This window comes from Crocodylus siamensis, chromosome 13, assembly GCF_052110815.1.
Source record: "Crocodylus siamensis isolate JL-2025a chromosome 13, ASM5211081v1, whole genome shotgun sequence".
Classification (NCBI taxonomy): Eukaryota; Metazoa; Chordata; order Crocodylia; family Crocodylidae; genus Crocodylus; species Crocodylus siamensis.
In genome coordinates, this window is record NC_143407.1 from 1,282,036 (window position 1) to 1,295,361 (window position 13,326).

General features: G+C 54.4%; 1 protein-coding gene and 1 long non-coding RNA gene across 2 annotated transcripts in view; both read left to right on the forward strand.

Annotated features, from left to right (window-relative positions):
• CTTNBP2NL (CTTNBP2 N-terminal like) overlaps nt 1–13,326 on the forward strand; it is a 73,740-nt gene that overhangs the window by 14,541 nt on the left and 45,873 nt on the right. The gene's annotated exons all lie outside the window — the stretch shown is intronic.
• Nucleotides 10,266–12,972, forward strand: LOC149853639 (uncharacterized). The gene is made up of 3 exons (XR_016438985.1): nt 10,266–10,724; nt 11,522–11,657; nt 11,763–12,972. It is a non-coding gene; the product is annotated as an uncharacterized LOC149853639 (long non-coding RNA).

Sequence of the window (13,326 nt, forward strand, 5' to 3'; positions counted from 1 at the left end):
CCTCGACAGGCCTCTGGAGTCTGTAACACTGGGGCTGGAAGTAAGGAAGCGGTATTGGGTGGCGATAATTCAGGGTGAGGCCTGGGGATGGCTACTACTTAAAGAAGGTGGGAATGGAGAAGGGCATGTTACTGGATATTTATTTTATGAGGCGCCAGACCTCTTGGAGAAGGAAACCATCTACAGCCTGGCAAGCCGGCTGTCCTGGAGGCTGCCAACAGTGCAGACTCCTTCAGTCTCTTCTACCAGCCAGGCGGCGGGCTCAGCCCCAAACACACATAACTGGGGTGGCGCTGGGGCAGCTGGAGAGACATCTACAGTGGGTGCCATGGAGCTAGGCCTGATGAATGCCCTTCCGCTCAACCAGAAGATGCCTGGATCCGCTCAACAACCCCTCCACTGTGACGCTGGCTGGGAGCCATTCTAGCTGGTCACGGGCCAGAAAAGAAGACCCTTTGAGTGAAGAGGCCACGGTTTTTGTCAAACCTCAACAGTGTTTTCAAGAAACAGGATGATGAACTGCGTCCGAAATTCTGCAGCGTCTCCGGGAGCCTTAGAGGTGGCATAGGAACGGGATCATTTTGACCCTCTTCTTTGTTCTGTCAAAATGAGAAATTCCAGCGAAAAATCAGTAGGGCTGGAGTGCCGTCGTAGCCGTGACCGTCCAGGAAATGTGAACCAGGCAGGGGGCTTTGCGAGCGATCTCTTTGATTGGACCCGTTGCTTGGCTGGCATAAACTCAGGCAAGCTTGGAGGTGTTTAATATCTGGGTAGACAAAGCCTCGCCTGGGATGATGTAGTTGGAGCTGGTCCTGCTTGGAGCAGGGGCTTAGACTAGGTGAGACCTCCTGAGGTCCCTTCCGGCCCTCGTTTTCTGTGAGTCTGTGACGATCACAGGTCAAAATGGTAGATGCTGGAAGTTTCTGAACAGCTCCAATGCGATCAGGGCTTGGCTCTTTTCCCCACTGCGTCGCTTCCTCACGACTGGAGACTGTTGTGCTCCTTTCTGACCCGGGGAAAGACCAGCTCCCGGAGAACTGGGGGGTGAAGAGAGCTGTGTCTTCCGGAAAGGTGAGGAGTTAAGGCTCCGTGCAGGCCCCGGAAGGGTCGGGTCCAGATGAACGCTTGCACCCAGAAGAAAAAAATGTCCCAAAAGGGAAGATTTTGCAAAGAGCTCAGCATGTTGGATGCTGGCCTTTTGTCTGGAAATCTGGTTATCATTGTCACAGCGGGGATCGCTGGGCAGGGCCGAGGGTTGAATTTCACGTTGGAATTGTAGCACTGCAAAAACTGAAGCGGAGCCGTCTTTGGGGAAAGAAAGGGCAGGCAGTATAGGGAATGAAACCTGTCTTCCTTGCCCCACGGAAAGGGACCTGGTTGGCTCACTCCAGGATGGTCACGGTGATGTTGGAGGGATATGGATGGGGAGGGTATGCTCCAGGGACCCAGGACCCAGGACTCAGGCCTGGTGGAGGATGACAGCTGCCTGCTCCGGGAGGCCTCGTGGCAGAGGCCTGTGTTGGCGTGCGGGGGTCCATTCTCCCAGCTCAGCCAGGAATGAACTTCCCCTTCATCCTCTTCGTCTCAGGCACTGTAAGGTCGTGGCAGAGCTCTTCCATGCTGATAACATCCATGTGGAGGCTTTCCCCTGCCTCTTGCATTGTGCTGTGGTGCAGCCAGTTTTGTCTGTGCAAGCCCCGCACCCTCCAGCTCACCAGTGCCAGTCACACCGGGGTCTGCACCTTTCCAGGTACCTCTCGGAGTGCTGGGCTGGTAGCTGCAAGTCCCCTTTCACCTGCTGAACTCTCCAGCCCAGGAGAAGGGCGACAGTTTCCTTCTTCGTGATCTGACCCTGACATTGGGAGTAGTTGGGAAGCAACGTGGCAATAACGCAATAGAGGCTGGTCACAAAAAGACTTTTCCCTGGTTGTCCATGTATGTTTGAAGAGGGGTTGGGGAAAGGAAATGTCCTGGCATGCCAACTTGCCAGCTGTTTTATGCAGTTCTGTCCACGATAGCTTTTCCTGTCTCATCTTAGACAGGCCAGATACCCAGCACCACGGGGCTGGGGGACAGGATGAGAACAAAGAGGGCTCCCATCTGACTTTTCTGGGGTGCAGTCGCTTGCGTGCTGCTCGTAGGAAGCTGCCAGACTACACAGGATCTGGCGTTGGTCATGGCCGAGCTCTCTCTATCTCCCCGTTCTCTGCTTGCCCCAGTGCCTGTGAGCTCCGGCTCTGGGGCAGCTGCACTGGGGTCGGCTGGAAGTTTTCGAGGGCTGACATGAAAGGAAATGCCTGCAGGCGGGCGGTGCCTTTGCCCGTTCCCGCGTGGGCTCTGCGTCTCTCCATTCCTGATGGGCCCTTTGAAGTTCCCTGGGCGTAGCTCAGGTTTTTGCAATTATCTCGCGGCTGGCCGGGCGGGTTGCTGAACAGAGTCTCATGTAACCGGGCCTGCATCTGCTGCTGCGTCCGAGGCGCTCGGCCGGCTCCGGCGATGGAGAGTTCTGCCGTCTTAAAATCGATCCATAAATCACGCCGCTCAATGTGGTTTCATTTTTATCCCCTGACGTTTGCTTCTCTTCTCCGGCCAACACTCCCCCGCTGCCCGGCAGCTCCCCTGGTGCTAGTGGTGGGGCTCTCTCGTTTGTCACACCTGCATGAAGTTAGCCCTGGGACCAGCCGCTCCCCGGGTTTGATGCCGCGTCTCCTGCAAGGCTGATGAAAGCCTTCAGGTCTGAAACATTCCCACGGCCTCATTAGCCTCCATTACACTGCCTGGTCTTGCCGGCTGCTGCAGAAACACCTGGGGCTGGCTGCGGGGCCCTGGGCCGGCATGGCAGTACAGGCAGCATTTAGGGGGACCCAGGGAGCATGCATGACTTGCACACCCTCCATCCTTCCTGCTGCCTGCCTTGCCCTGGACCCCTCTCCACTTCCCTTGCATCTAAACCCAACAGTGCTAAGCATTGCACACGCAAGCGGGCAGGAGTGAATGATACAGGCCACATTCCTTGCCTTGCTCCTCTGGTCCACAGGGGAATAAATATGGTGGGGGGAGGAGGGGGGCAGTGCAAAAGCAGGGCTTGGGGGAGGGGTTTTCCTGCCCATTTTGACAGGGGAGACATGAACACCTCCTCCTCCATGGAAAAGCTACCTGCAGTCATTCCTGGGGCAGCTGGGTGCAGTTTCACTGCAAGCCAAATGCAGAGCCTGGGCCCCGTTTCTGGTGCAACATTAAGCCTCCCTTTGCAGTCGAACCGCTCTTAGGGCTTGGTGCAGTTGCTCTGTCGCTGTCCCCATTGTTGGCAAGGGGTTCACCTCTATTGGCTATGGGAGGCGAGGAGCACAGCAGCGACGCCTGCTCAGTTGGTGTCGGAGGGCGTTCTCGCTGAAGCGTTGTTGGGTAGTGGTGATGGTCCGAGAAACAGAGCAGAAGCAAGGCTTTCTCAATGATATCTTGCTCTGGACCATCTGCACACAGTCTTGCTTCCGTGCTTGGAGCAGCTCTGGACAGGAGTCAGAGGAGTCGAGCTGGGTCCTGAACTGTCCAAAGCAACAGCAGGTTCCGCTCCTTCCTTATGTGACATCAGGATCTTGCCAGCGTTCCCATCCCTGGCTCTGTAACGGTTTTCCAAGCAAGCCCTACGAGTGCCAGAGATCACGCAGGGCTGAGCGACGCGCCTGACTCATGCACATAGGTTGCTCATACACGCACGAGGACCGCTTCCCCCCTCGGGATATGAAGTGTGCGTAGACCAGAGGCTTTAGCCGGGAGGTCAACAGCTTCTGACTCGCAGCATTTTTATCCCAAGCAGCTTTCCCGGGAAGTTCAGTTTCTACCAGATCCGGCCCATTGAGGCCTCCGCGGAGATCCAGCTCTTGGAAGCCCGTCTGCTGTGGCTAGACAACCGGCTCTTACTCACGAGCCCGTGGCCAGTTCAACTTTGCCAGCCCAACCCAAGGGGCAGCTGCTAAAATAAGCTGTGGTTGTAGGCGACTCCAGGGGTTTCCTCGTGTGACGTGTCAGTGCTGCTTTTGCTTGAGTAAAACGCACCCCCACCTGCATACATGCATGCCTGCACACGTGTGTGTGCATGTTGTAGTGTCTGCAGGCTTCTAAAACATGACACTTTTTTGTCCCTGTAAACGTAACGTGTTGCAGAACATGGCACCAGGGAAGGACACGTTCCTGCACCGAGCAAATGGGCTGCAAATTTGCCTCTCCCGTCCTGCAGGGAGCTTTAGTGTTTTTTGTATTTAGTCAAAGACCTGCAGCAACAACCAAAGCGTATGAATGAGATCACCCTGCTGTGACTTGGTGGGGTGCATTTTAATGAGCTCAAACTCACCCCCACTCAGAACCAGGTTGACAAGGCAAGGCAGAGCATGAAGGTGCGCTGTACAGCTCTACCAGAGCCTGGTGTCTCTGCTGGTGTGCAGGAAGGCGCTCGCCCTGCATGAAGCTCATTGATTTTTGAGTTGGGATCTGCACGCATCCTTTTCCTCTAGGGCAGCGGCCTCCTCGCTTCCCTCCAACCCATTCAGGTCTGTTCCTGTTTAAAGCTGTGTGGCAAGACCCCTGCTCCAACGCCCTTATAATCTGAGTACGGGACAAAAGCAGCACGTGAATGTGACACGGGGGAGGCCGGGGGAGGCCAGCAGGACCATGCGGTGGGGGCTGAGATCAGCACAGCCAGCAGCATCTCGGCTCCCAGGCCCTCGCAGGCGACTGCAATCTGTGCACAGCCAGCATTTGGCACTTTATGCCGGTTTGAGACTCTCCTACCTGGTTTCAGGCCCTGGCCATAGCTGTATGGAAACAACACATCCTCATTATCAGCAAACGAGATCAGCACCGAAGAAAGGCAGGGAGGAAAAAAACCCCTGCAACTACTTTGTAACTTCCTTTAAAAATCAAAACTAACAAAACAAACTTTCCCCACCAGAGCATTGCCATCATCGTCACGCAGTGGCACTTAGGAATATTATAAACACTCGTGTCAGTTTATAAGGCTCAAGAGATGTTCTGTGGCTCGTCCACCCTTCCCATGCAAAGCAGGCTTTTCTCATCAGGCCGTTGTGAAACAAGGAGGGACCGCGTGCCAGAGACCCGGCTTCTCAGCCCCGTGGGACAGTCTCGCGCTGTTTCTAGGCCACAGAGCCAAGGGCACTTGGGGGATTTTGTTCAGACATGGATGTTTCATGCTCCCCTGAAGGCTTTGTTTGCACTTAGTTGTTTCAAAGCCTCCCAGGCTTGACTCTTCTTTTCCTGGCCACCTTGCAGTTTGGAAAAGCATTAATGCACCCTCTCTCTGCAGCGTGTCTGATTCTGCGTAGCACGGAGCAGTGCCACTCCCCACTGACTCCTGTGCTGGGTATGTCACACACCTGGGTAATAGGAACAGGCCACGAGTTGCTCTATCCCAGCAGGCGCAAAGACCTAGCAACGGCATCGGTGCAGATGAAAGGACTGAGCGTGAGCTGCAGTGTCACTCGGGATCTACAGTGGCTTGTTGCATTTCATAGATTTCATAGATATTAGGGCTGGAAGGGACCTCGGGAGATCATCGAGTCCAGCCCCCTGCCCAAAGGGCAGGAAGTCAGTTGAGGTCATAGGATCCCAGCAAGATAAGCATCCAATTTACTCTTGAAGGTGTTCAGTGTAGGTGCTTGAGCCACCTCCGCTGGCAGACTGTTCCAGACCTTGGGGGCTCGGACAGTAAAGAAATTCTTCCTTATGTCCAGCCTGAAATGGTCTTGCAGGAGTTTGTGACCGTTCGACCTCGTCATCCCTTGGGGCGCTCTGGTGAACAGACGTTCCCCCAGATCCTGGTGGTCACCCCTGATAAACTTGTAGGTGGCCATCAGATCACCCCTGAGCCTGCGCTTTTCCAGGCTAAAGAGTCCCATGGCTCTCAGCCTGTCGTCGTAAGATCTGTTTTCCTGACCTCTGATCAGGCGCGTGGCTCTTCTCTGGACTCTCTCAAGCTTCTCCACATCCTTTTTGAATTGTGGAGCCCAAAACTGGACGCAGTACTCCAGCTGCGGCCTCACCAAGGCCGAGTACAAGGGGAGAATAACGTCCCGGGATTTGCTCGAGAAGCATCTATGGATGCAAGCCAGCGTTTCCTTGGCTCCTGCTGAGATATTGGTAGTATTTCCTTCCCTGCTGGTGGGTCTTAGTCCCACAGTGGCACAGCCTCCTCCAGAAATGGGAGCAGAATTCCTCACCTTGCATCGGTGTTTGCCGGGTTCTCTGGTAGGACACCGATGGGAGGCAGGGAAAGGCATATGGCCCACGGGACCCGTCAGAGCGGGTCTTGCTTCAGGAGGGTTGAAATCTACACTGGAAGGTGCCAGCATTTCACATGTGGGATCTCAGTGCAGTAAACTTGCCTCTAGCACAGGCTGGCACAGGGCCTCCCAGCATGGCAGTGCATCCGGCGACTGGCCCCATAAACATGCCTGGCTAATTTCCTGCTGCTCCTCGTGTCCTTCCACAGCCCTAGTTCTGGCTCCTTCACTTGGCCACCTGTGAATCAGAGCCCAGTCCCATCCATCGGCTTGGCTCTGTGAGACCAGAGGAGCAAGGCAAGATGTTGTGAAGAAGGATAAAAATCAGGTGGTCGGAGAAAAGCCTCTGTACACATCACTCTTACTTCACTGCTTAATCCGTAGTGACAGATGCCAGATGTCCCCAGACACATGCAGCCTTCTTAGAGTGACGACAGCTTCCCTGTCACCGCTCGGGCTGCTAATCCACCCCCCTGTGCAGCCTGTGCTAAGAAGGGGGCTCTCATGGCTAAGGCACTGGCTGGTCATGCCAGAGATCTGGATCTGGGTCAGTCCAGCCCAGAGGCCCTGAGCCAACTGCTTAAAACCTCTGCTGCTCCCTCCCTCCTCTGTGCAGTGATGTATTTATTGCTAGGTGCCGCAAGCCTCCGAGAGGGCGGTGGGAGAAGACTCGGGGTGCCAGCTCCTCAGCCACCCATTGGCAATCAGTCAATAGGACGTGGCACTGCTGGGGTGAAGAAAGCTGCATCACTGACTCCGAATAAGACGCAGGGAAGTGCTGCTCCCCTCGTGCTGGCATGCACTCGGTCGCTGCCCCGACGGCAGCACTTTCATAGTGGAGCATGGGCCGGCATCTGCTTGGGACGTGGGGTTTAGGGACATGCCCAGAGTGGCCTTGACAGCTGCCTTGGCTGAGTCCAGGAGTCTTGACTCTCTATCACGTGGTAGCGCTAAATGCCATGTCCTCCCTGCTCTGCTCAGATCACAGAGGGCAATGCCTGATTATGCTTCCCGGTTATAAAACAGCTCTGCCTGCCTGTCTAAGCCTTCTGGAAGTGTGCAGTCATTGGATTATGAGGTCTTCCCTTTGCCTTTACAGTCTTTTACCTGTCAGACAGAGCATGCACGACACACCCTGTAATTCTTTACATGCAGCTCCAGGTGATTTATGAGCTCCACACATGACTGACAGGAAGGGGACCCCCAACAGCGAAGAGCAAGGGAACCAGGGATCTGAATGCTTGGACTGGGTTCAAGGTATTTGGAGCCACTCTTGTTGAAGCAGGTTCTAGCAGAAAGGCTGCCAAATCAAACTAACGCCGTAAAAATGTTTCTTGAGAAAGGTTGAGGGGGAGAGAAGAGTCTTTAAAAAAGAATCGAGTCTTCTGTGCTGTCCTGGTATTTATGACATGCACACGCATGGTGTTGATAGCAGAGACATTTTTGCAAGTCAATAAAATGGAAAAAGGGATTGCACTTAGTGAAGAGGAGTGGTTGCTTTGAACAAATTGAGAGCAATAAAAGAGATCATTCCATTGTTTTAAGATTTCCATAACTCATTGTGTTTAAGCACATAAAAATGCAGACATTTTGGCAGCAAAATTCGTGTAATTTGACAAGGAATCAAAAATCTTTTCTTTTTCTTCAGTTTTCTATTGTTTTTTAAAGGCAAACATTTTTTCTCTGTCCTGATTGGAAAAAGACCTTCGCTCTTTCAGAATTCTCCCAGCTCTTCATTTTATAACCTGCAGCATCTGCGCCCGGCAGCCCCGGTCCAGCAGACTCTCATTCTGATTTATTTTCTGCACGTTTGGGCACAAACAGGGACTTTTCCCAACATCCAGGTTTCAAGTGCCTTGGGGGCTGTGCGAGTAAATGACCGGCTGAATCTCAGAAATAGTCTCTTTGATTTCCCTGGAGAAGGGACAAAGCCAGACAGGGGTGTTCCTTTGGTGCAACCCTGTTGGTTTCTAACCATATCCTGTTCCCCCCTTTTCTGCTAAATGATGACTGCAAGCTGAAGCTAGACAGGAGGCACTACTTCACAGTCAGGGCGGCTAGGAGCTGGAGCCAACTTCCAAGGGAAGTGGTGCTTGCCTCTACCCTGGGGGTCTTCAAAAGGAGGCTAGATAATCACCTAGCCGGGGTCATTTGACCCCAGCATCCTTTCCTGCCCAGGGCAGGGGGTCGGACTTAATGATCTACTTAGGTCCCTTCCGACCCTAGAAACTATGAAACTAGGTTCAAATGGGCAGTAGTGCGCAGTTCCTTAGCAGTGGAACTACTCCTTGAACCCACTTCCTTGACATCTTTCAGAAAGGTTGGCCATAGTTTGACTTCAAATTATGAGACCCCATACAGGAACCAGAGGCGGATTTCGCTGGCCTGTGCTAGGTCAAGCTAGATGATATGAGTTGTCGCTAAAGCCTTCCAGTCCCTGGGGGAAATCCTGGCCCTGCTTAAGTCATGGTCTCTATTAAGACTCAAGACTTGTCCTGTGACTCTAGATCATTAAAGCAGGCAGCCAGGGGCAGAGGCACATTGCTGCTGAGGCCCTTTGCTCTGGTCTGGCTGTGCAGTGAGGCCATACAGTGATGCATCACAGTCTGTCTGCTGAATTATTGTGGAGCATCGTGCCAGGTGTATTTTGGCAGTAGGGCTGTCCTGGCACAGCGGGTGGAACAGGGTCCAGACACATCCGCCGGAAGGTCTGTGAGCCTGGGTCCTGGTTTTCAATGAAAATTCAAAAAGTGAAGGTTGTCCATGGAAGGCAGGTGCTGTCCCTAAAATACATGGCTTTGTCAAAATCTCCATCTTTTGTTGAAAATGCAGTTTCTGCAGAAACCTTAGGAGCCAGCCCCGCTAGAAAGGTAAAGGAGCACAGCTGGAACTTGAATCAGGGGAGGAAGTCAGTACCTTTAGCTTCCCTAGAAGCCACATGGAGCAAGTCAACCTTATTTCAGTTGAAATACGGGGGAAAAGTCCAGCTGGCAGGATGCCTGTGTCTGAGACCTGTGCTCCTCCTCTGCCCACAACAGTGCCAAGTATTTTCTCTTTATTTCCTCTGGCCCCCAGTTCATCTTGCTACTCACCTTGTCCCGCAGCGTGCCCCTTCTCCCCCTTCCGAAAGCAGATGTCGTGCTGGACTGGGCGCTCCGCAATGCTGTGTGAGAGTTACCTGCTCTGGAAGGGCAGTCCTGTCGTCTCCACGTTGAATGGCCGGTCATCAGAGCAGGCTGGTGAGGGTTGGGTCATATTATGCAAAACAGCATGTCGTTCGCAGCCCGCTTGGTGGAGAAATGCCATGTTCTCCCATGCTCCTGCCTTCCCCATCGGCCTGAGAACACTATTATGTGTTAGAGCTAATCATGACTGACATTACGAGAACCAGATGATAGCACGGTCAGGAATGCATTCCCCTATTAGTCACTTCAGATAAATACATTCATCTGTTTTAGCAAGATGAGGGCTTCAGAGATTTGTCAAGAGGAGCAAGCACAAACATTTGCTCTCCCTCTCTCTCTGACACACACACACGGACGTGTGTATGGACACAGATTATGCCCGAGTCAGAGTGGGTGCAAAGAAGGGATAGAGAAGACTGAGTGTAGTGTATTACTGTAGCCACTGACCAATTTGTCCCTCTTGATGCTTTCGCCTTACTCTGGGCAAAGCAAGAGCAGCCAGCCATAGTTTTCCCAACATTTGGGTCATGTTATGCAAGTGCCATTAATGATTGGGCCAGTGTTTTCAGAGAGGCTGCCCTGTGTGGGTTTGACCTCTCTGCCTGAGGAGCCGATGGAGAATCTGCCTCTGGTTCCAGGAGGAAACCCAGAAGCGACTCTGGGCGTCTTTGAGAACAATACGTGAACTGGCAAATCTCTTGTGCTCAGAAAGGGCCCCTAAGCCCTTCCCGAAAGCGCTAAATCCTCTGGCTGCCACAGGCAGGTCACAGTGGGAACAGGAAACCAAAGCCATCCGGTGCTTCACGTCGGAGGCCTGCGTTATTCACGTTTCCACCCACCGAACTTGACACGAACAAAATGCGAGCTGGAAGGTGGCTTGTATGGGCCTGGAGAGATCTCCCGCTGCAGTGGAAGCCGTGAACGGCTCCCAGACAGTCCCCGCCGTCCCATGTCTGCAGCATGGATCCATTCTCCAGCTTGAAGGCCCGGTGCAGCGGGTCAAAGCGTGCATCTTCAAACTCATCCCTTCCTCCAACCGTGCCTGCTGGATTCTCAGGGTGCAGGAGGTCTCTCCACAACAAGATGCCCCAGCTCCCACCTCTTCTCCTTCAGTGCTGTCGTAGAAACCTGCTTCTTCCACAAGGCCTGGAGCTCCTCCCAGAGAGATGTGCCCATGGGTGGAGCACCCCAGAGAAGTGGGATAGGCAGGATCTGTTCCCAGCTGCGGCAGGCTCTGCACCAGGTAACCCCCATTATGGGTTTAAACAGCCACTGACCTTCACGCCACCCAACGCAGGATCTGGCCAGGGAGACCAGCCTAGTTACTGCATGCTGCCCTGGGGCCAGGGAGCTTTGGGCATAGGCAACCTACAGCACGCAAATAGTAAAGAGCGTTGATCTGTGTCACATCTGCCGGCTGCCCCGGCACCAGCGTTGCAGGGGGAAGGCCGGTTGGGCTCTAGACCCTTGCCAGCTGCTGCTGCAATGACCTTACTTGTGCCTTTCCCCCTGTCATTCTGCGGAGACAGTCCCGTCGGCTGCAGGGAGGAGGGGAGACCGCAGGAAAGCTAGGTCTTGACTGCCATGTCCTGCCACAGCCCTGGCAGCAGGTGCCCACACACTTGTTCTCAGGCAGCAGGGGGCAAGTGAAAGGAGAAGGGATTTGGGAGCATCCTCTTGGTGCCTGAGGGTTTGGGGATGCTGTTCCGCCTAGTGGCTGCTGCATTTGGGCTGCCCTTAAAGCCCCGGTGCCTTCTTCCTTGCTTGGGGTATTCAGAGACTGGCCAAATGCCATGCTTCTCACAGCTGCTTTCCCTGGGGTGGCCAAATGTCAGGGTGAGTAACGGACCCTACGTCTGCATTTGCGCGGGTGGATTCCCCTTCCAGCGCGGACAAGGAAGGGCTGAATCCCACAGCGAAGGAGCTCATGCCGTCCGTCAGGTGCTTCCTTGACAGGGCTTCTAACACCCCGCCTGCACGCTTGTGCATGCGCGTGTGTGGATCACGAACAACTTTATTTCCCACTTTGACATACACCAGATCCACCCAAGAGTCCTGGCTGCCAGAAGGAGAAATGGCACACGAGGAAATACATCTTAAAGACATTTAGAAAGGAGCGGCTTGGAATCTGGAATAGTAAACACCAGCGCTGGCCCGGCCAGCACATGCCGAGCAGGTCGGGCTCTGGAGAGTGTAAAAGGTTTTTCTGGCGGGATTGGGGTGGGGAGGAGAAATAAATAATTAAAGGGGGGGGGTCATTTGTTTGTCCTTGTTTGACCAGGTGCGGAGGGCTCCAGGGCAACGGACGCTGCAGAGGGCCGGCCACCGGGCGCTGAGGCCAGGGAGGTGGTTTACGAGTGCCTCTCTGGTGCCACGTCTAGGAAGCGTTGGCCTGTGGAAGGCGATCGGGGTCATCGGTAGATCCCTGCCACCAGCTTGTGCGCGCTGGACCGGGCCTGCTCTGGCCTTGGGGTGAAGCTCCGGGCTCAGCCCCACTCCCAGGGGTTCCTTGCGATGGCTCCCAGCTGGGCAGGGGCACGTGTAATCCTCGCCGGCCTCCCAGGGAGGAGACGCCCGGCCGAGCTCCACGGCGTTTTGGGCGAGCTCCCACCTCCTGTCAGAAGGACCTGATGCTGAGCAGCTCTGCAGGTGCCACTCGCGGGAGACGTGAAACTAAACAGCTCCTCGCACTTCTGGCCTGGGCTCCCCTGAAGCCTGCCGTGATCCAAGAGGAGCATCAGGCGCTGAATGGGAGGCCCGTAGCTCACACCCGAAGGCTGTAGCTTGTTTTGGGCTGACGGGGACCTGGACTGGAGGCCTGCAACGTGGACGTGGGCTGCCCTGGGCTTTGCTTCTCATGGGCGGCACGGGCTTTTGCAGCCTCCGGCAGCGGAGCAGGGGATACGCGCCAGGTGAGCCCAGGCTGGGATGGTACCTGGTGCTGGATGCGGTCTGAGGCTTCCTTCCTTGCCCCCCACAGAGTTACTCGCCTGTGCAGCTTATGTACCGGTGGCATGCGGAGAGCGCTGCGGAGACGGGCGAGCGTCTCGTGTCAGAGTCACTCAGTGTGTCGGGGAACACCTGTCGCCTCTCACGTTACCGGGCTCTTGCCAGCTCTCCTTTCTGCCTTTCCAGGCCCGCCAGCCTCCCGCGAGAGGCAGGCCGGGGAGATGGTACGAAGCAGCCACGTGATGAGCCACCCACACGAGTCTACCAAAGCTTCGGGAACCTGGCTGGGGCCCACGAGCCCACCTCCCACCTCCCATTCTCCAGCAGGGTGGACTGTTCCTAGGGGAATGCTTCTTCACTGGAAAACGCCTCTTCACCGAAAGGGAAATGCTTTGTGCAAACAGGTTGAGCCCCGTGACATTTGGTTCTCTGGGGATATAAAAAAAGAACAAAGAGGCTGGGCGGGGGGAGCGGTGAACATCACAGCCTTTTTGGTACAAACCAGTTTGATTTTTCATTTCACGAGTGTTTTTTCACGTTGGGTTTTGTAAGAGATTGTAGCGCCTAATCTGAGAGAGAAAAAACAATCCGACTCAGAGCCCAGTGTTGTAATGCTGCTTAAATGAAAATGGTTCCTTTACCTCCCAGCATCGTTGCATGGGAGAAGTCCGAATGTTTTGTTTTCATTCCACGGCCGAGCGGAAATAAAATGGGAAGTGTGGATTTCCCATGAGCTGGAAAGAAACATAACTAACTCAGTCCCAGGCAGCTCTTGCTAGGTGCCCTGTGTCTTGCGTGGCACTGTGTGCACCTCTGTCTGCAAGGCCTTTGGTTTTGCTGGGCTAAACGGAAGCAGAGTCTGACCCCGATGCTTCCTGACTCAAATCCCCAGTTGA